General features: G+C 32.2%; 1 long non-coding RNA gene across 1 annotated transcript; it reads right to left on the reverse strand.

The window, feature by feature from the left end:
* Positions 1-10,859: 10,859 nt before the first annotated feature.
* LOC134271296 (uncharacterized) lies at positions 10,860-13,067 on the reverse strand. Its single transcript, XR_009993620.1, has 3 exons — positions 12,955-13,067; positions 12,475-12,637; positions 10,860-11,239 (listed from the first exon to the last, which is right to left on the reverse strand). It is a non-coding gene; the product is annotated as an uncharacterized LOC134271296 (long non-coding RNA).
* Positions 13,068-16,629: the final 3,562 nt, after the last annotated feature.

Consider the following 16,629-nt stretch of genomic DNA (forward strand, 5'->3'; position numbering starts at 1 on the left):
TTAGCACACAAGAAGACTACACTAAGATACATAATTCTGTTTATCAGTTTTTGATTTCGATGAACGGTGTTGCCTTGTTACTAAAAATAGAAATTTCTGTGAAATTCTTTCAAAATGCTACTCCTCCTACAGTTTTGGTCTGATTTCAATATAACTTGGCACATAAGTAGACTACACTAAGATACATAATTCTGTGTATCGGTTTTTGATTTCGATGAACAGTGTTGCCATGGTTACTAAAAATGGAAATTTCTCTGAAATTCTTTCAAAATACTACTCCTTCTACATTTTTGGTCTGATTTCAATATAGTTTAGCACACAAGTAGACTACACTAAGATACATAATTCTCTTTATCAGTTTTTGATTTCGATGAACGGTGTTGCCTTGTTACTAAAAATAGAAATTTCTGTGAAATTCTTTCAAAATGCTACTCCTCCTACAGTTTTGTTCTGATTTCAATATAACTTGGCACACAAGTAGACTACACTAAGATACGTAATTCTTTTTATTGGTTTTTGATTTCGATGAACGGTGTTGCCATGGTAACTAAAAATAGAAATTTCTGTTAAAAAATCTCAAAATGCTACTCCTCCTGCAGTTTAAGTCTGATTATAATATAATGTGGCATGCAAGTAGACTATACTTAGAACATTAAGAGACTTAATCAAGGATCATTATTCTTTTTATTGCTGTGGTAATTCAATTCCCAACTTCTTAAGAACTTTTCTCTTCCTTTGCTATAAGAACAAACCAGTAAAGCTTCAGTCTCGACAGAGACTTCTGGTTTTCAAATCATGACCCCCACCAACCCCGAATAACCCCCCCCCCACCAACCCCCTCCCCCCTGGGTAGAGTAGGGCAGCTATGGACAATGAAAGATTAACATCTTTGATTAAATCCTTAAGAGCAATCCTTAAAAATCTAAAAATCTTCTTCTCAAGCAGAGCAAATCAATGATTAATTTTATTAATGTGAAAGCATCATCAGGTGCGTTAATTCATGTTTCTTCAAAAAATGACCCCCGGGGGTAGACAAAATTTAACATACGAGTATGGAAAATAAATATTTCAAAAATGTTTTTTTCAAGAACAGCAAAGCCTTTAGCTATATTTATATGGAAGCATCCTCGTATAGTGTAGATTCATGTTTGCTCAAGGAAAGTTCAAACTTATCGAAAAAAGTCACAGTGAGTCAAATATTCATATAAGTGTCCTTAGTTAGTGTAGTTTCAAGTTTGTTCAAATCATACCACCCCCACCGTTAGGAAAAGGTCGGGACCACTAATGCATTTAAGATTTTCAATACGGAACTGATTTTTGGGTTTTTGTAGCCACTGTGCTTAGCTTAGCTATGTAGCTATGTAGCGTCTGGGCCTCTTGCCTAGTCTTATTGTTAACTATTGCTAAACTATGATATACACTTATTCCCTGCATATATTGGGTTTACATCTTATTGAATTTGATAATTCAGAAAAAAATCAATGAAAGGAATTCCAAATTCAATATTTGAATGAAAGTCCAATTAAATCTTTAAATATTATATTAAAAGTTTTATCAAATGTAAGAATAATATACAAATAAAAGTAAGTGCAACAGTAAAGAAAAGAAAGCAATTATTTTATTTTCATTAAACTAATACGAATTTATTGATTAGAAAAACTCTGAAAGAATAATCCTGCTTAGGATTGTCATTTTTTTTTTGCCTTATTCAAGTTCATACTGGTGAATGAAAAAGGAAAAGATAGCGAACATTGATCAATCTCATAAAAACTTCAATCAACACAAAACACAGGACATAAGCAGGGACACTGGTAAGATTTAACAGCTGGATCTCTTTCCCATTGGTTAACTTTTAACCATTGGTTAAATTATGTTGCTCAAAATATATCCATTGGTTAACTTTGCCATCTAATGGTTAAATATTGGTAAAGTTAGTCATTCCACAGAGGTGAGTTACGTCTCTTAACCAGTGGATAATCATGACTAACAAATTATCATTTGTTGCACATTTTGAATTGGATTATAACAAAAAACAAAGGTTTATAGATATTGTAATCAAACTTTTAATGTTGATGAATACTGCTGTCATTTATAAGTCAAGTTGAAGTGGCTTTGTAGAATATTAGCATATTGGGCATGGAACGCAACACTGTCAGATAAACATCGTCAGCAGAAATGTTTTAAATGGGTTCTTTCAAGGATAAATTTGTTAAATTCCATATCCACTGGCCACCCAATCACTGGTCAAATATTTGTTGCTCAAAATAAAATAAGCCAGTGGTTAGTATCCCACAATGCATTACATCTGTCCAGTTGTCAACCAAAACAAAATGGCTACCATAGTAAATATCAAATGAGACAAATAAATAGTGAGAAGTTTTAATGTTAAAACCATATCCGAGAAGTGGAGAAATACTGTAAAAGTTATCAAAACTAAACAAACGCTTTAGTCACAAAAAAGTGAGGAAAGCACAAGTCTGCTGATACTAGCCTGGTGACCGGTCACACCAGCCGTGAATCTTAAGGTTCATCAGATAGACGGAGCATTTTGTTGTCAATTTAAGTGTAAAAAAAGGTCTAAAAATTTGTATTAAACAAGTCAGCCAAAATAGACCTATTGAAAGGTAATATTACCAAAAATCCTCATTACAATACCCATAGAAGCTACGAAATGCAAACTTTTAACAAGGTTGTTTAAATCCCTGCAACATTTATTTATGTATAAGCAGTCTGCCTCAGTCAGATGCTCTTCAGTAGGGAATATATGAGAATACATAATCACTATATGCAGGTGATCGCAGCATATTACTACATAAATAAGGAAAGTTGACGGTGGAAAAAGTGAAGTCATTTAGTTTGTCATACAATCTAGTTGTAAGATGGACGTCTTTGTCGTCTTTAGTCAGCAGAACATCCGTATCATGACCAGATGTGACAGATTCAGTTGTGTCTTTTATTTGAAATTCACTAGGATAAATCAAGTCGATGTATAAAAAGAAATAGCTATGTCAAAGGAGACATTTTCTGTCAGAGCAAGTTTTAACCCTACCCACACCGTTTCATTTATATAATGGTTTGTAAAGTCTGGTTCTTCCTCGCATAGTTTTTAGCTTCCCGAGTGATATAGGTAGCTAAGGTAGGATCATTAAATACTTTGGGCATTCTTTTAATGGCGTGAATAATTGGCCGGTTCCTTTTAAAAATACTGAATAGGTTCTTTAAGCCTATGTGGCGCTTGCCTACTAGAAGAACCCGTAAGGACAGTAGTGGATACAAAATTTGCGGATGGACGTTTTTGTTGCTCACAAAAGCATGCACTAAACGTGCATTTTAATCATCCAAAAAGTAGTCTCATTGGTTTACTGATTGTATTTATATGCATGATCATTTTGTTAGCTTGAAATACATGTAGGACATCACATGACAAAAAAGCTGTTCATGCATGAAATTCTCTAACTAACGTTTCTTAGGCAAGGGGTACTAATCTTAATCACTTACAAGTTTACTACTGACTATGTATAGAAATATTGAATAGCTAAGCGTAGCCGAGCCTTCTTTGAGATTGATCTACCTGCCTCAGTACACAATCATTAATAAGTCATTTATTTTCTCGAAGATCAAAGTGTGAGAGATGCAAAAATGACTAATGACGACGTTAATCAAAGGGGAGGGAGGGATGCCACACCATTGGCAAAAACAACATCACCAACAAATTATTTGGTTATACTCTTATAAATAGCTTTCTATATATTTATTACTAATAAAGATCAACAAAAGAAATGTTTATTCCATCGGTCTAGCATTATCACTGTTGACTGGCCTGTCAGTCCAACATAAGAATTGTTAGAACGCGAAGTCTCTGTTACGTCAAAAGTAATTAATTATCGTTCAATATCGGCGACACAGAAAAAGTCGAAGTTAAGAGCTGCAAGAGAGTTGCTACCAGCTAGGTAAAGAAGAAGGGAAGAGTATGTTTTGTGATTAATAATTTTTGTGATATAATTAGTTTTGTTCTTTCTCAGCTATTGTTTTATATTTACTGATTTAGCCATGATTTTCCATATAAAGTAATTGATAATATAGAGTGTGTTGATTAAAGTGGTTAAGTGAGCAATGAAGGGTATAACAAAACAGCTATAGACTGGGATTCGGGCAACATATGAATTGTTGGACCCGAAGATGAAAATTTTGCCCTTTGCCTGCGGCCTCGGGCAACATTTTCACATTCAGACCCAACAAATCATATGTTGCCCTCATACCCAGTCAATAACTGTATATTATTACATTAGCATAAAAATACTCGGGATGGCAGTAAATCTAAAATGATTGTACACATCTGCATTTAATTCTGCTTAGTGTCCCAACCTCTCGACTTTTGCTGAATTATGCCAATATTTTTATCAGTCGGTATGCATAACTCAAGATGCAATCACAGATCACAAAGGTTCGAAAGTATACATCGCTCGATTTTTTTTGTTGTACATATCTTGGGTGATATATTGAATGTTAATTACATTTATCGGCATTCCCAATGGGATAAAAAGAAACTTCAAAATATCTAAGGATTCGCAATGTGGAGGATAAAATGCCTAAAGAATACGTTATTAAGATTCTAATCATTCGAAATACCCATGATGTTCAATATATCCATGTTCAAGATACAGGCACTAGATTCTATTTCAGATTATTTTTAAATGAGACGTCATTTGTATATAGTGAATGAATTTGATAGATGACCAAAATTGATTCAGAAAAAAATGTTCACTTCAGAATGCGAATAAGTTTCAACATGGACTTTGACATTTAATCAATGACATTGTAAGAAAACTTAAGGTTGTGTGAATCAGATGTGGATGCTCAAAAATTTGAAGGAACTTTTGGACAATTTGAAATCACAGAATCACAAGCTGCTTTTTCAATAAAAACGGAACTAGTGAATTTACTTACCTGGTCATTGGTCATTAGCAAAATTATTTTGTTAAAACACACTCTGATTGCACATACAAGTACTCTGAAGTCGACATCAGAAAGATGTTTGAGTTTCCGATTGACAATATCCAACAATCTATTGGAATTCCCATGGGTATCATTTGCGCCCCGTTATAGACAGACCTATTTTGATATTCATATGAAGCATAATTTGTCCAAAAGCTAATGCGTGAAAAGAAGAAAATATTTGATGTTGCCTTAAACTCGACATTACGTATATCGACGACGTGTTGTCAATCAACAAAGGTAATTGCTATTTGACAGTGATCACAGTTTGTTATCTTTATTTTTTATATTTAAACAATACATTGGACCTGGTCAATACAGTGGGTGTGACCAGTCAATAGTGTATGCTTGTTTCTTCTAGGCACATGATCCCACCTCTGAAATTCTCAGTGGTCCGTGTTTATGTCTTAAGGACAGATGATACAAACGAAAAATGGATGCATGGATTGGTGTATATTGGTGTATTGCAAATGATGCAAATAATAAATTTCTAGAATATAAAGAAACTGTAAACCTTCTGTGGTGTTCAAAAGTCTCCCGCCTGAAACCATCCTTTTTAATCTTTACAAATATTTTTCACTTCAAATTCCATTTTTGTGCAAATTTGAAAAAAGAATTAAAAACTACGCGGTGAAAGTTATTCATTTTACTCATTTAAACGTGACCCAAATTGTTATTTTCAAATTCTTTGACAGAAATTTGTTTGTATCATCTGTCCTTAATTACGTATTTGTTATTGTTTATGCTTTGTTGAGATATATCAGTGTTCGTTATCTTCACCTTTTAAAATGAGACAGGTATACCGATTAATCGAATAAAAGGATGAAAACATGATTTAAAAATATCTATCAATTAAAATGGCATAAAACAATAATTGAACCATGTAAAATTGAATAAAAAATTAAAACTTTGAAATATTTACAGTACCTTCCTTTAATGTATTTCTCGAAGTCTTGAATCACTTGGGTATTTCATGAAGAACAACGGCATCCAAGTCTGCACCTCTAACGTAATTCAAAATATCTGTTGCGCGAACTTTAAACAAAAGATATTTAAAGGTTCAAGTTTGTCTTCGATACGATCTGTATTGTCTGCAGTGGATGCATATTTAAACTATTTTTGTGGTGTAGTCACAAGATTTTAAAAATTATTTTAAAGATAGTCCGTTTCACAGGATAAGTTCATATAAGAATAGAATTATTCCTGACTACGTTAGTACAGACAATATCGTGACACGTGGGATAATTTATGCATAAAGGGCAGAAATACTGTGTAACAAAATATTTTAAAAAGTAATGTCAGATATGGAACCTTCGGAAAAGTTGAAATCACAAAATTAACCAAAACCAATAACATCAAGTCTTACTGTTTTTCAACTATATACAACTTTTCCTCAAGACAAATGAAACTCCATGCTTTTGACTTCATTGACAAAATAATGGAACTCTAAGAAATACCTTACCTGTCTTTGGTTATTAACAAAATTATTGTGAAAAAGACACTTAAGTACTCTGATGACTGATTTTCCTCCAATAGATTGTTGGAAGACCTGATCTCCAAAGACCACGTACTCGTAGATATTGTCCATCAGGGACTCAAGCATCATTTTGATGTTAACATCAGTGTACCTGTATGTACATTCAGAATGTGTTTTAACAAAACATATTTGCAAATGACCAATAGCCAGATAAGTAAATTTACGAGTTCCATTTTTATTGAAAAAGCTGCTCTCAATGATATCAAAAAGCCTGGACTGTGTACAAAATTGAAAAGTTTTTGAACTGTTGATTTTTGAGAAATTTTGTGATTTCAAATTACCAAATGTTCCTTGGAAATTTTAAGTATCCACATCTGATTAACAGAATATATTGTTGCACCGTACTCTTCCAAAGTTTTACCATTATTACTGTTGATATCTTAGTGAGAAGTAAAAAAAGAAGCTTGGTTGAACATGTTTCGGCATATGAATTCGGAAATCCTTGTTTTAACTGCCATAACATGTGTATATGTAAAACAAAAGACGATTTTTGCAAAGTAAAATGTTATACTGATCTTTTGTTTATCACTTGAAAGCTCACTAATGGAGAGTTTGCCAGTTGGAATAACTATTAGATAAGATACAATCTGTTATATTGTGATATAACCAAGTGCTCTTTTATATTGGAAGTAGTTTAAAAGCGTATCCAAAATAGCATGTTATTATTGAATCTCCAGCTAAATATTGATTAAAAGACGCTGTTGTTTTACATTGAAAATTTGAAATCAATAAGAATAATTGACGATATAGCAGAATTTGCTTGCATTAATACCTCAGGTTTTTAAACCATAATTAAAACTCTAAAGACATTTAGCTTAGGGTGTCTCGTATTTTAACATTGAAAATTTTAACATTTAAAATTGCCGACCATAAAATGGCACTCACATACGTGACTGTGAATTATGAAGTTAAGAATATGGAAAAAACGAACAGTATTCAATATCGAAGTCCATAAAGCAATACAAAATAGGAGCAGAAAAAACACGGACCTCCGAAACATCAGGTGGGATCACGGAACCATGAGCATGCCCTGCCAACCGGTCACACCCGCCGTATGCTCCTTGTCATGATCGGGAAATAACGAAAAAAAATCGTCGTCAATTCAGTGTATAAATAATGGACTAACAATTAGAACGTCAGACAGCATTTGACTGAATGATTAATTGTATTTGTTGACAAGGTCATTGTATCGACAATTTAGCTAAATTTCTATATTTTCACATTAATCAAAAACCGACTTTAAAGTATGCCTAACAAAAAAAGTCCTGCTTTTGTCAGTAATATCAAATGGCCGTTAAATGGTTAACATTTTATCAAACCGTCGTCATTACTTTTGACAAGTTCCTCGAATACGAGGGCTTCCCCAAAATTCCGTAGACATGCGTTGTTTTGTAGAGACCCAATGTCATATATAATTGAAACTTTTTACATAGATGAAACCAACACCAACTTATATATTTGGGGATAAATATAGAGGAACCACACAAATTAACCCTATTTAAATGATGAATTTCAATGTCTAGCGTAGGAAAGTGGCGCGATATTCAAAACTCGCAATTAAAAATCGGTACATCATATATAAATTCTACGGAAAAGCAATTAATATTTACTTTTTTTCTTTGTATTTTTCATATAGAAATAAAAAAATTCTTAATAATACATTAACTATGTTTCGTTAAACTGTGATGTTTGTGTTTTAATTAATATGAAATTTGAAACATTTTATGTACCCCGGGTTGAAACATTTTAATGTACCCCGGGTTGAAATCCGACTTTTTGAAATACGGCGGCTGCATTTGCAGGGGCTGTGCACTTGACGGTGATCAAGAGTTTTAATCCTGAATTCACTACTACGGAAATGTACAAAATGTTTGGTAGACAAGGAAATGTTTCTGGTCCTCAGTATTAAACACGTCTGATATGATTTCCATATAATTATATGAAAAACAAAAGGTAAAATAAAAGACAGGCCTAAGAATTGGGCTGAGTGCCACCGTGCAATTCCATTAGAGAAGACAAAGAAAAGTCCGTAGAGATACAGGGTTTTTAAATTATTAATATTTGATTTGTTTAGGTATTGATTTGCATATACTTTGTCTACATATTTAAATGTTTAATCATATCATAGTTATTAAGGTATTTTACAATTATATCTATAATCGTTTTGATTAATTGAAGAATTGATTCTCTTATTATTGGAATGTCTTCTCCAAGCATCCATCAGTTGGCTTTTGTCTTTTTTGACGTTGCAGATTGCTCCGGGTATAAGAGAACTTCATCACTTCAAATCTAATAACTCGAATTGAGTTCAAGAAAACATGATCAAACTTCATAATTTTAATGCTTATACAAGAACACGCTTTATCCACCCAGAAAATTTTAATAAAGATACATTAATTTCTTAAGTAGATATGACAGTCTACGAATTTTTGGGACAACCCTCGTAATATTAAACATTTTATTAGTATATGAAATGCCATCGTTTGTAAAAGCAAAACTGTTCCACAAGTTTTGACACAAACACAATTTTTAACAGAAATAAGTATAATATATAACTTCTTTGCAGCAATTCAAAAAATTCTTTTTTCTCTTCTATGTCTCTCCTACTTCTGAGTTTCCCAATTCATTTGCTTTTGTCCTCTCGTGATTTCTACTTCATTCAATCTTCTTAGTGTATTATTTGTCATTAATAAAGCAAGTACTACATGTAGGAACAGGGAGCATATTAATACAGCAGCCTGAAAATAAAATGAAAATACAGATTCACAAATTGACATGGGTTTAAGGTAAGATAGACATGATATAAGCATTGAACATTTTTAATTTTTGGTAGTATTTTAATGTACTTTATGTACTTTAATTTGATGACAGTTTTATCTTTCTCGTCCGGAAGGCCAGTGACTTTTACTTCGCATGTCCGGCGCTTGGCAAAGGAAGTCACCACCTATATTTAAGTGTTAGGTATGGTTCAACAAGACATACTAGATCAAATGGACCTCCCTTTCGGTTCATCTCATGTAGAAATATTTTTGAAAATAAATTCTATTTCTTATTTATTCAAAAAAATCCGCTTATCATGAAGTGCAATTGTACCCATGAGGTTACAACAGATTGTTAGAAGGCAATTATTTTAAAAAACGCACATGGATAGCCTACCTTAACCCTTTCTCTTCCGGCGCATTTCACCTGATTTTGGAGGCCTTTTGATACGGCATTATTAAATTATTTCTAACTTTTTTATCCAAGGGAAAAGCTAGGCATAATGCATACCATTTTGTAGGAAATTTCTTACAGATGATATTTTATGACTGTTTAGATACTCAACCACTGACCTTATTAGTATAAATTGAGGTCAAAGGTCAATTAAGTGCAAAATTTTATGGAATTTTTTGATACTTTTTCATCTTTAAGCTAAATATTAAGTATGATGTATGTTGAAATAGGAAATTTGGGATATACCCACAAAAGAGCATTATACTGTACTACATGAAACACATAAACTTTTTTTTCAATTCTGCATATAACTACTTAAAAGGGGTTGCTAAGCAGCGCAGAATTCTTTAATTTTCGGGCAGAAATTTTCATTTTTTACTCATCCTAGACACATTTATGCATCCCAGCACATATAAAAGTTAGATGTGAGGTCATAAAATTATAAGGGACATACAACAGATAAATTGTCTTAAAGTTTGACCTCATTAGAACTTTTTTTAGGAGGTCAAAGGTCAAATAAGTGCAAAAGTTTCATCAATTTTTTTCAACACTTTTCAATATTCTAGCCATAATTTTACACAATGGATGCTGAAATGGAAAATTCTGAATATACTCTCAAGAAGGGATCAGAACTGCAATATCCATGCATCATTTTATTTCAAATATCTGTTTAATGACCTTTAAGTGGTTGCTAAGCAACATCATTTTAAAGTTTTTGGCTATATACATCATTGTTTGTTATTTCATATTCTGGACAAATTCTAGACACTTTTTGTATATTTCATGATATTGTTTGTAAGATATGGGCCATAAAGATGAAAGAACATTTTTGTATTAAAAATTGACCTTGACACTCTTGTTCTTCAGAAGGTCAAGGTCATATCAGTACAGAATTCTGCTTTAAACTGTAAGTAAATATCAATTTTGAAATGCTTCAAACATGGATAAATCATCTAATAGTAGACGTAATAAAAATGGCGAATGACAAAGTTTGCAAGCAGGAATTCTGGTCTGCTTCTTATAAAGCCCTAGCAAAACATGTATACTATCTTTTTGTTAAACAAGAAATCCATTCTCTTGATGACATTAAAAATAATCTTTATTTTCATGGATTTAATTTAACAAGAAAAAAAAAATAAATGATTTCATTACAAGATTTTTCTGGTATAACAGAGCTTAAGGGGTACAATAAAGACTTGACATGTTATCTTGGAGGGAAATAATAATAATAGATAGCATTGGCAATATCAAATGCAAAACTGTTTAGTCAATAAGTTGAAAATTTGTCGCTTATATCCAAATATACAAATACAGAAATATTGCAAGATGAATTCCAAATCAGACTGAAATCTTCAACAAAATGTTGAAGAGCACTTTTACTTTGTGTCCACCATTCTTTTATCAACTGTCATTTCTCTGTAAGACCGGAGGAAATTCTTTGACTTGTCCAAGACATTATTATTTGCTGTCAAGTACAAGTGATCAGCTTCTATCCTGTAAAAGATTTTAGTATTTTGAAACAGATACATGTCATTGTGTATATAAATTTATATTTATAAATAAAATTAAGAATGCTAAAATTACTACATTTATTTGATTTTCCTTTTAAAATTAAAATTGTATTCATTATGTGATCCAAGTAGTTAAATGATATTGTTAAGTCAATGTATCAGGACTGATAATTCAAAAACCTTGTAGTAAACCACCATGGTAAAATTACTGAACTAAAACAAATAGCATATATGGCAATCTGACTAAAGCCAGACCTCTGTTTACGCTATCGCAACATGTAAAAAAAATCTGGCATAAGATTGCTACAAAGCCAGGAAGGGACACGTAAATTTTTCAAAAAAGTAAATAGATGATATCGAATCGAATTAGACAATCCAATCCCACGGATTACTAAATTGTTCCCTCGATTTATAATATGAGATCTCGAATTACACAATCCGATCTTAAGGATTACTAATTCGCCCCCTTGATTCATAATTTGAGATCTCGAATTACATACCGGTAATTTGTTTTCACAGATTGATAATTCAACATCTTGATTTGTTACAACATCAGTCTTATGATTTTGGAAATCTGTGCTCTTGAATTTCATTACATATATGTACAGAAACATCCAACCATTTTAATCAATAAGTGCGTTCTATTTATTTTGTTTCAGCAACCGGTCGTTTCTAACCTCTTTCAAAACTAATTCAACGTATATTTATTTTAGAAATATTATGATTAAACAGGACCCATATTCACTTTTACTATCTAGGACTTTCAATTATTCTTATATACAAGTAACACAAAAACTTCTAAGATTTTTTGTTGTACAAATATCAGTACTAGCACATGGATTTGAAAATGTTCATGTATTTTTCTCATTTTGAACCGTAATATGTAATAAAAGTTAGGATGTAAAATACTTCAATATTCTATTTTTAAAACATGTATTACCATATCCGATATGTACAGATAAATAATTTAAACGAAATCATGGGAAGGGTTTACATTCCGAGGGAATGAATCTTTTAAACTAAAAGAATGAATTATACAATCTGAGGTAACGGACTGTGTAATTTGAGGGAACGAATTGGTAATCTGTGAGAATGAATTGGCAATTTGTCAAACAGATTGTCAATCCGAGAGAAGGGATTGTATAAATCAAGAACTTGGTTTACTTTTATAAATTTTAAAAATTCTATGTCCCTTCATGGCTTTCATAGATTTCATACCTGCATGGCTGCCAGGGTTGTAAAAAGAAAGGAGACAATAGACTGCAATGTCACTTCAGGGCAAAATTCCTGGCGCAAGGCTGTTCGTGAGCATGGGAGTGTTGATAAACCATCCAGTGAGTTTGACCACCCATGTATATGATGTAGGATAATTGAAAAGTGTCTGAAAAATTGAGAAAATGGAAATTCTAACCACATACTTCATGCAGATTGGAACTTACAACAGCAGTCTATAAAAACAGTTTGTTCCATATCTCAGCATTCATTCAGATAGATATTACATGTTTAAATAATGTGTTTGTATGAATAATCAAGCATCATAAGTATTATGTGTTTTGAACACTTATTTTTCAAAATATTAATCAAATGTGTATAAACTTGTATGAATGCGATATCATGAGAATGACACAAATGAAATTAGACTTTATTTTTTTAAATTTTAGAAATACAGAAATTTTCAATACCAAAACAAAAATTTACCTGTTCATTGGTGTCCTTACATATTAATTAACCTTCGTAGTTCATGGTGGGCTTAGAAAGTGGGTATTCACAGATGAAAGTATTGTTGTAATGCTGAAAGCACCCTAAAATTTCGATGTGAAAGTGGTAGTCATGTACACCTGTACACACTGGTACATAGATACTGCAAACAACTATCCATTATTATGAAAACTTTGATTTTACTTTGAACTTACGAGTGATTGTTAAATTGAGCATCAAAGTTCAAAAGCAATGCAAAATTGGCTGAACGATACGAAACACGCACACTGAAAAATAAAGATCTAGTACATGTGTACATTTAGTTTTCTTTTGAACGTGAACTATTGCGTTTTAAACTTAAACTTTTCAGTCAATATACACGTATTCTCACCTGCTAATACCAAAGGCATGTCGTATTATTTGATTCATTGATGTGATGATCTTCGTCGTGAAATAATCATGAAAATTGACGTTCAGATTTCGGATCACCATCATGTTTACACCAAAGCGGAAACACGTGTTTATTTCAATTCGTATCAACTCATACAGTGATGAGTCGTATTTATTTATAAATGCGAGTTTTTGTATTGTAAAATATAAATCTAATTAAATTGCAAATTAATAAGTATACAGTATAACAAGATACAACAATATTAAAAATCTGATTGATTTTTTTTTAGTAAAGATCGCCGTTTTGGAAATCTACAATTTTCATCAATATTGTATATCACTTCATGAAATATACATCATTACAATCAACATTCACTTCACAAAAGACAGAACGAAAGTATATATTTGTTTTTTGAAATCTATTTTTTTTTTTTGAAATCTATTTTTTTTTGTATTATGCATTTATTTCAGTAAAAAATATATTCGAATGGTCAAAAAAGTCTTATAAAAGAATATGTTGTTTCGAGTAAGACGCAACAATATCGACCTTGACGTTACATGTAAATATTGACCGATTTTTCCATAAAAACTATGCAAAGGTCACAAATTCAAATTATCGTAATTAAGAAAATACTGAGCGGAAGAAGGCCTATAAGGGCTTGTTGGAAAGGAAATTTTCTCTACTTTTACCAGCTTTATTTTGTTTTCCCTATTTCAACACAGAAATAAACGTAAAACTGAGCTTTGTTTAAATATTACGAATAAAATCGATAAAAAACACATAAGTGCAAGAAAATTCTTGTTTTTAAAATATACCTTAAAGTAATAACAATAATTTTTACATATTTTAAAAGTAGAGAAAATATTCTTTAAGAATATACCATGCTTTCTTATAAAGTTAATCAGGAAAAAAATTGTCAATCGTCTGGAAATTCGGCAATCGCTTTGGAAAATTACGCCATTTTCAAAAAGTCTCGTTTGTCTTTACAACGTAAAATCGATTAAATACCGGCAATCAAGATATAATCTTTTTAGATATTTTAAAAGTAGAGAAAATTTCCAAAAAGATGATATATAGCTTATATACCTTCATGCTACCACAAAATAGATACGGAGATCTTATTTTCGCGAAGTCCTGTTTTAACGCGCCACCGGTCAATTTGACCGGTACGGAAGTGAAGGGGTTAAAACATTTCCTAATACAAAACAAGCTTTTGTCAAACGAATTGATGAATGAAGGATACGTGGGACTTTCAATAAATAATATCATCTGTCCTCGGAAAGCAACAAAACAAAAACGTTTCAGTGATTAAGTCTTGGTGATTTCACTTAAATATTCTCTTTTAATTAAAAAAATATGTCTCTAACAATTTTATTCAACTTTTTAATTGCTTTTAGAACATATTTCTGAATATGACCATTCGTATGCTAGTCCTATGATTTCCTGTACCTAATTTTTCTTTCGAAAAGGTGTTATTTCAAGTTAAGGAAATAAAACAAGTCAAAGGTTGAAAGATCTGGTGAATATTGTTGGTGCGACAAAACACTACGTTTCTGTTAAACCCTAAAACTCCTTTACTCTACCAGGCTTGTGGATTGGACGCTGTCCTGAAGAAATTTAATGTAGCGGATTCCTTATTCCGGTTCTTCCTCTCATAAACTTTTCAATTTTCTTCTTATTAATTTTAATTTGTTTTGAGGTTTGAACGCAATGGATTCAAGTTTCATTATCTGTTTGAATTTCAGACAAACGTTGATAACTCTTATTTTTTATTTTTTAAAATAATTGTTCAGATATTCTTGCACACTGTCATTTTTACTCATTCTAAAAAACGCAGGGTGACCTTGAAATATTAAACTTTTTTGTTGTTAAATGTTTTTTAAAACAATTTCAACTAACCCCAAATTAATGCCTGTCAGATTAGCTTTGTGACTTATCGGTAGTTTCGTTTAAAAACATCATTTCGTAAGTTCTATGGTTGATACAATGACCTTGTCAGCAAATACAATTTATCATTGAGTCAAATGCTGACTGACTTTTTTCATTCCAATTGTTAGTCCATTATTCATACACTGAACTGACGATGGATTTTTTCCCGTTATTTCCTGATTAAGACAATGAGCACACGGCGGGTGTGACCGGTCGGCAGGGGTTGTTCACTCCTCCATGGCACCTGATCCCACCTATGATATTTCCCGATCATGACAAGGAGCATACGGCGGGTGTGACCGGTTGGCAGGGCATGCTCATGGTTCCGTGATCCCACCTGATGTTTCGGAGGTGTGTGTTTGCTCTGCTCTTATTTTGTATTGTTTTATGGACTTTGAGATTGAATACTGTTCGTTATTTCCATATCCTTCTTAGACTTATCAATTTCGCTGTATGAATTAACGAAAATTATCTGATTTGTATTGAACATCTGAAATAAATTCCTTCAAAGTGTGCTTTATCTTCTTTCAAATTTAGGACCACTGGACACATAATTACTAATGAGGTAACAGATATGAAAACGAGGACCTTAAAAGGTCTTATTTACATGGAGTCCCGATTTCTTAATATCAAGAACATACTCTACGTATGAACAATTTCAAAAAAACGAGATAGATTATTGAGAAGCAAGTTGATGAAACGAAAAAAAATCAACAGTCTCGGTTAAAGTAACCATTTCGTAAGTTTTATGAACGATACAACGACCTTGTCAGCAAATACAATTTACAACTAAGTCAAATGCTGACTGACGTTTTTCATACTAATTGTTAGTCGATTATTTCTTCATTGAATTGACGACGGATTTTTTCCGTTATTTCCCGATCATGACAAGAGCACACGGTGGGTGTGACCGGTCTGCCGGGGATGTTCACTCCTCCATGGCACCTGATCCCACCCCCCATGTTTCGGAGGTCCGAGGTCCGTGTCCGCTCTGCTCCTATTTTGTATTCTTTTATGGACTTTGATATTGAATACTGTTCGTTATCTCCATATGCTTCTTGGCAACAAAACGTAATTTTGAGTATGAATTCTGTCAAAGGTTTTGTCAAACATTAGGTTAAGTTAAAAAAAACACGTGTCAGAATGGATTAAGTATTTTAGCAAGAACAATAAAAAGCGAAATGTAATACATCTATCCTTTCTTTTTCACAAAATCAGAAGTGACGAAAGAGTACAATTACATGAACAGTGTGTTTTGGTTCCATAAGACAAAGCTGTCAACAATATCGTCATTGTGTTTTTTTGTAAGGCTCATTATTATAAGTACTAGTATATTCTCAAAGAATTTGGTTATA

Source organism: Saccostrea cucullata, unplaced genomic scaffold, assembly GCF_032062105.1.
Source record: "Saccostrea cucullata isolate Sc308-1 unplaced genomic scaffold, CSIRO_AGI_Scuc_v1 ctg3099, whole genome shotgun sequence".
Lineage (NCBI taxonomy): Eukaryota > Metazoa > Mollusca > Bivalvia > Ostreida > Ostreidae > Saccostrea > Saccostrea cuccullata.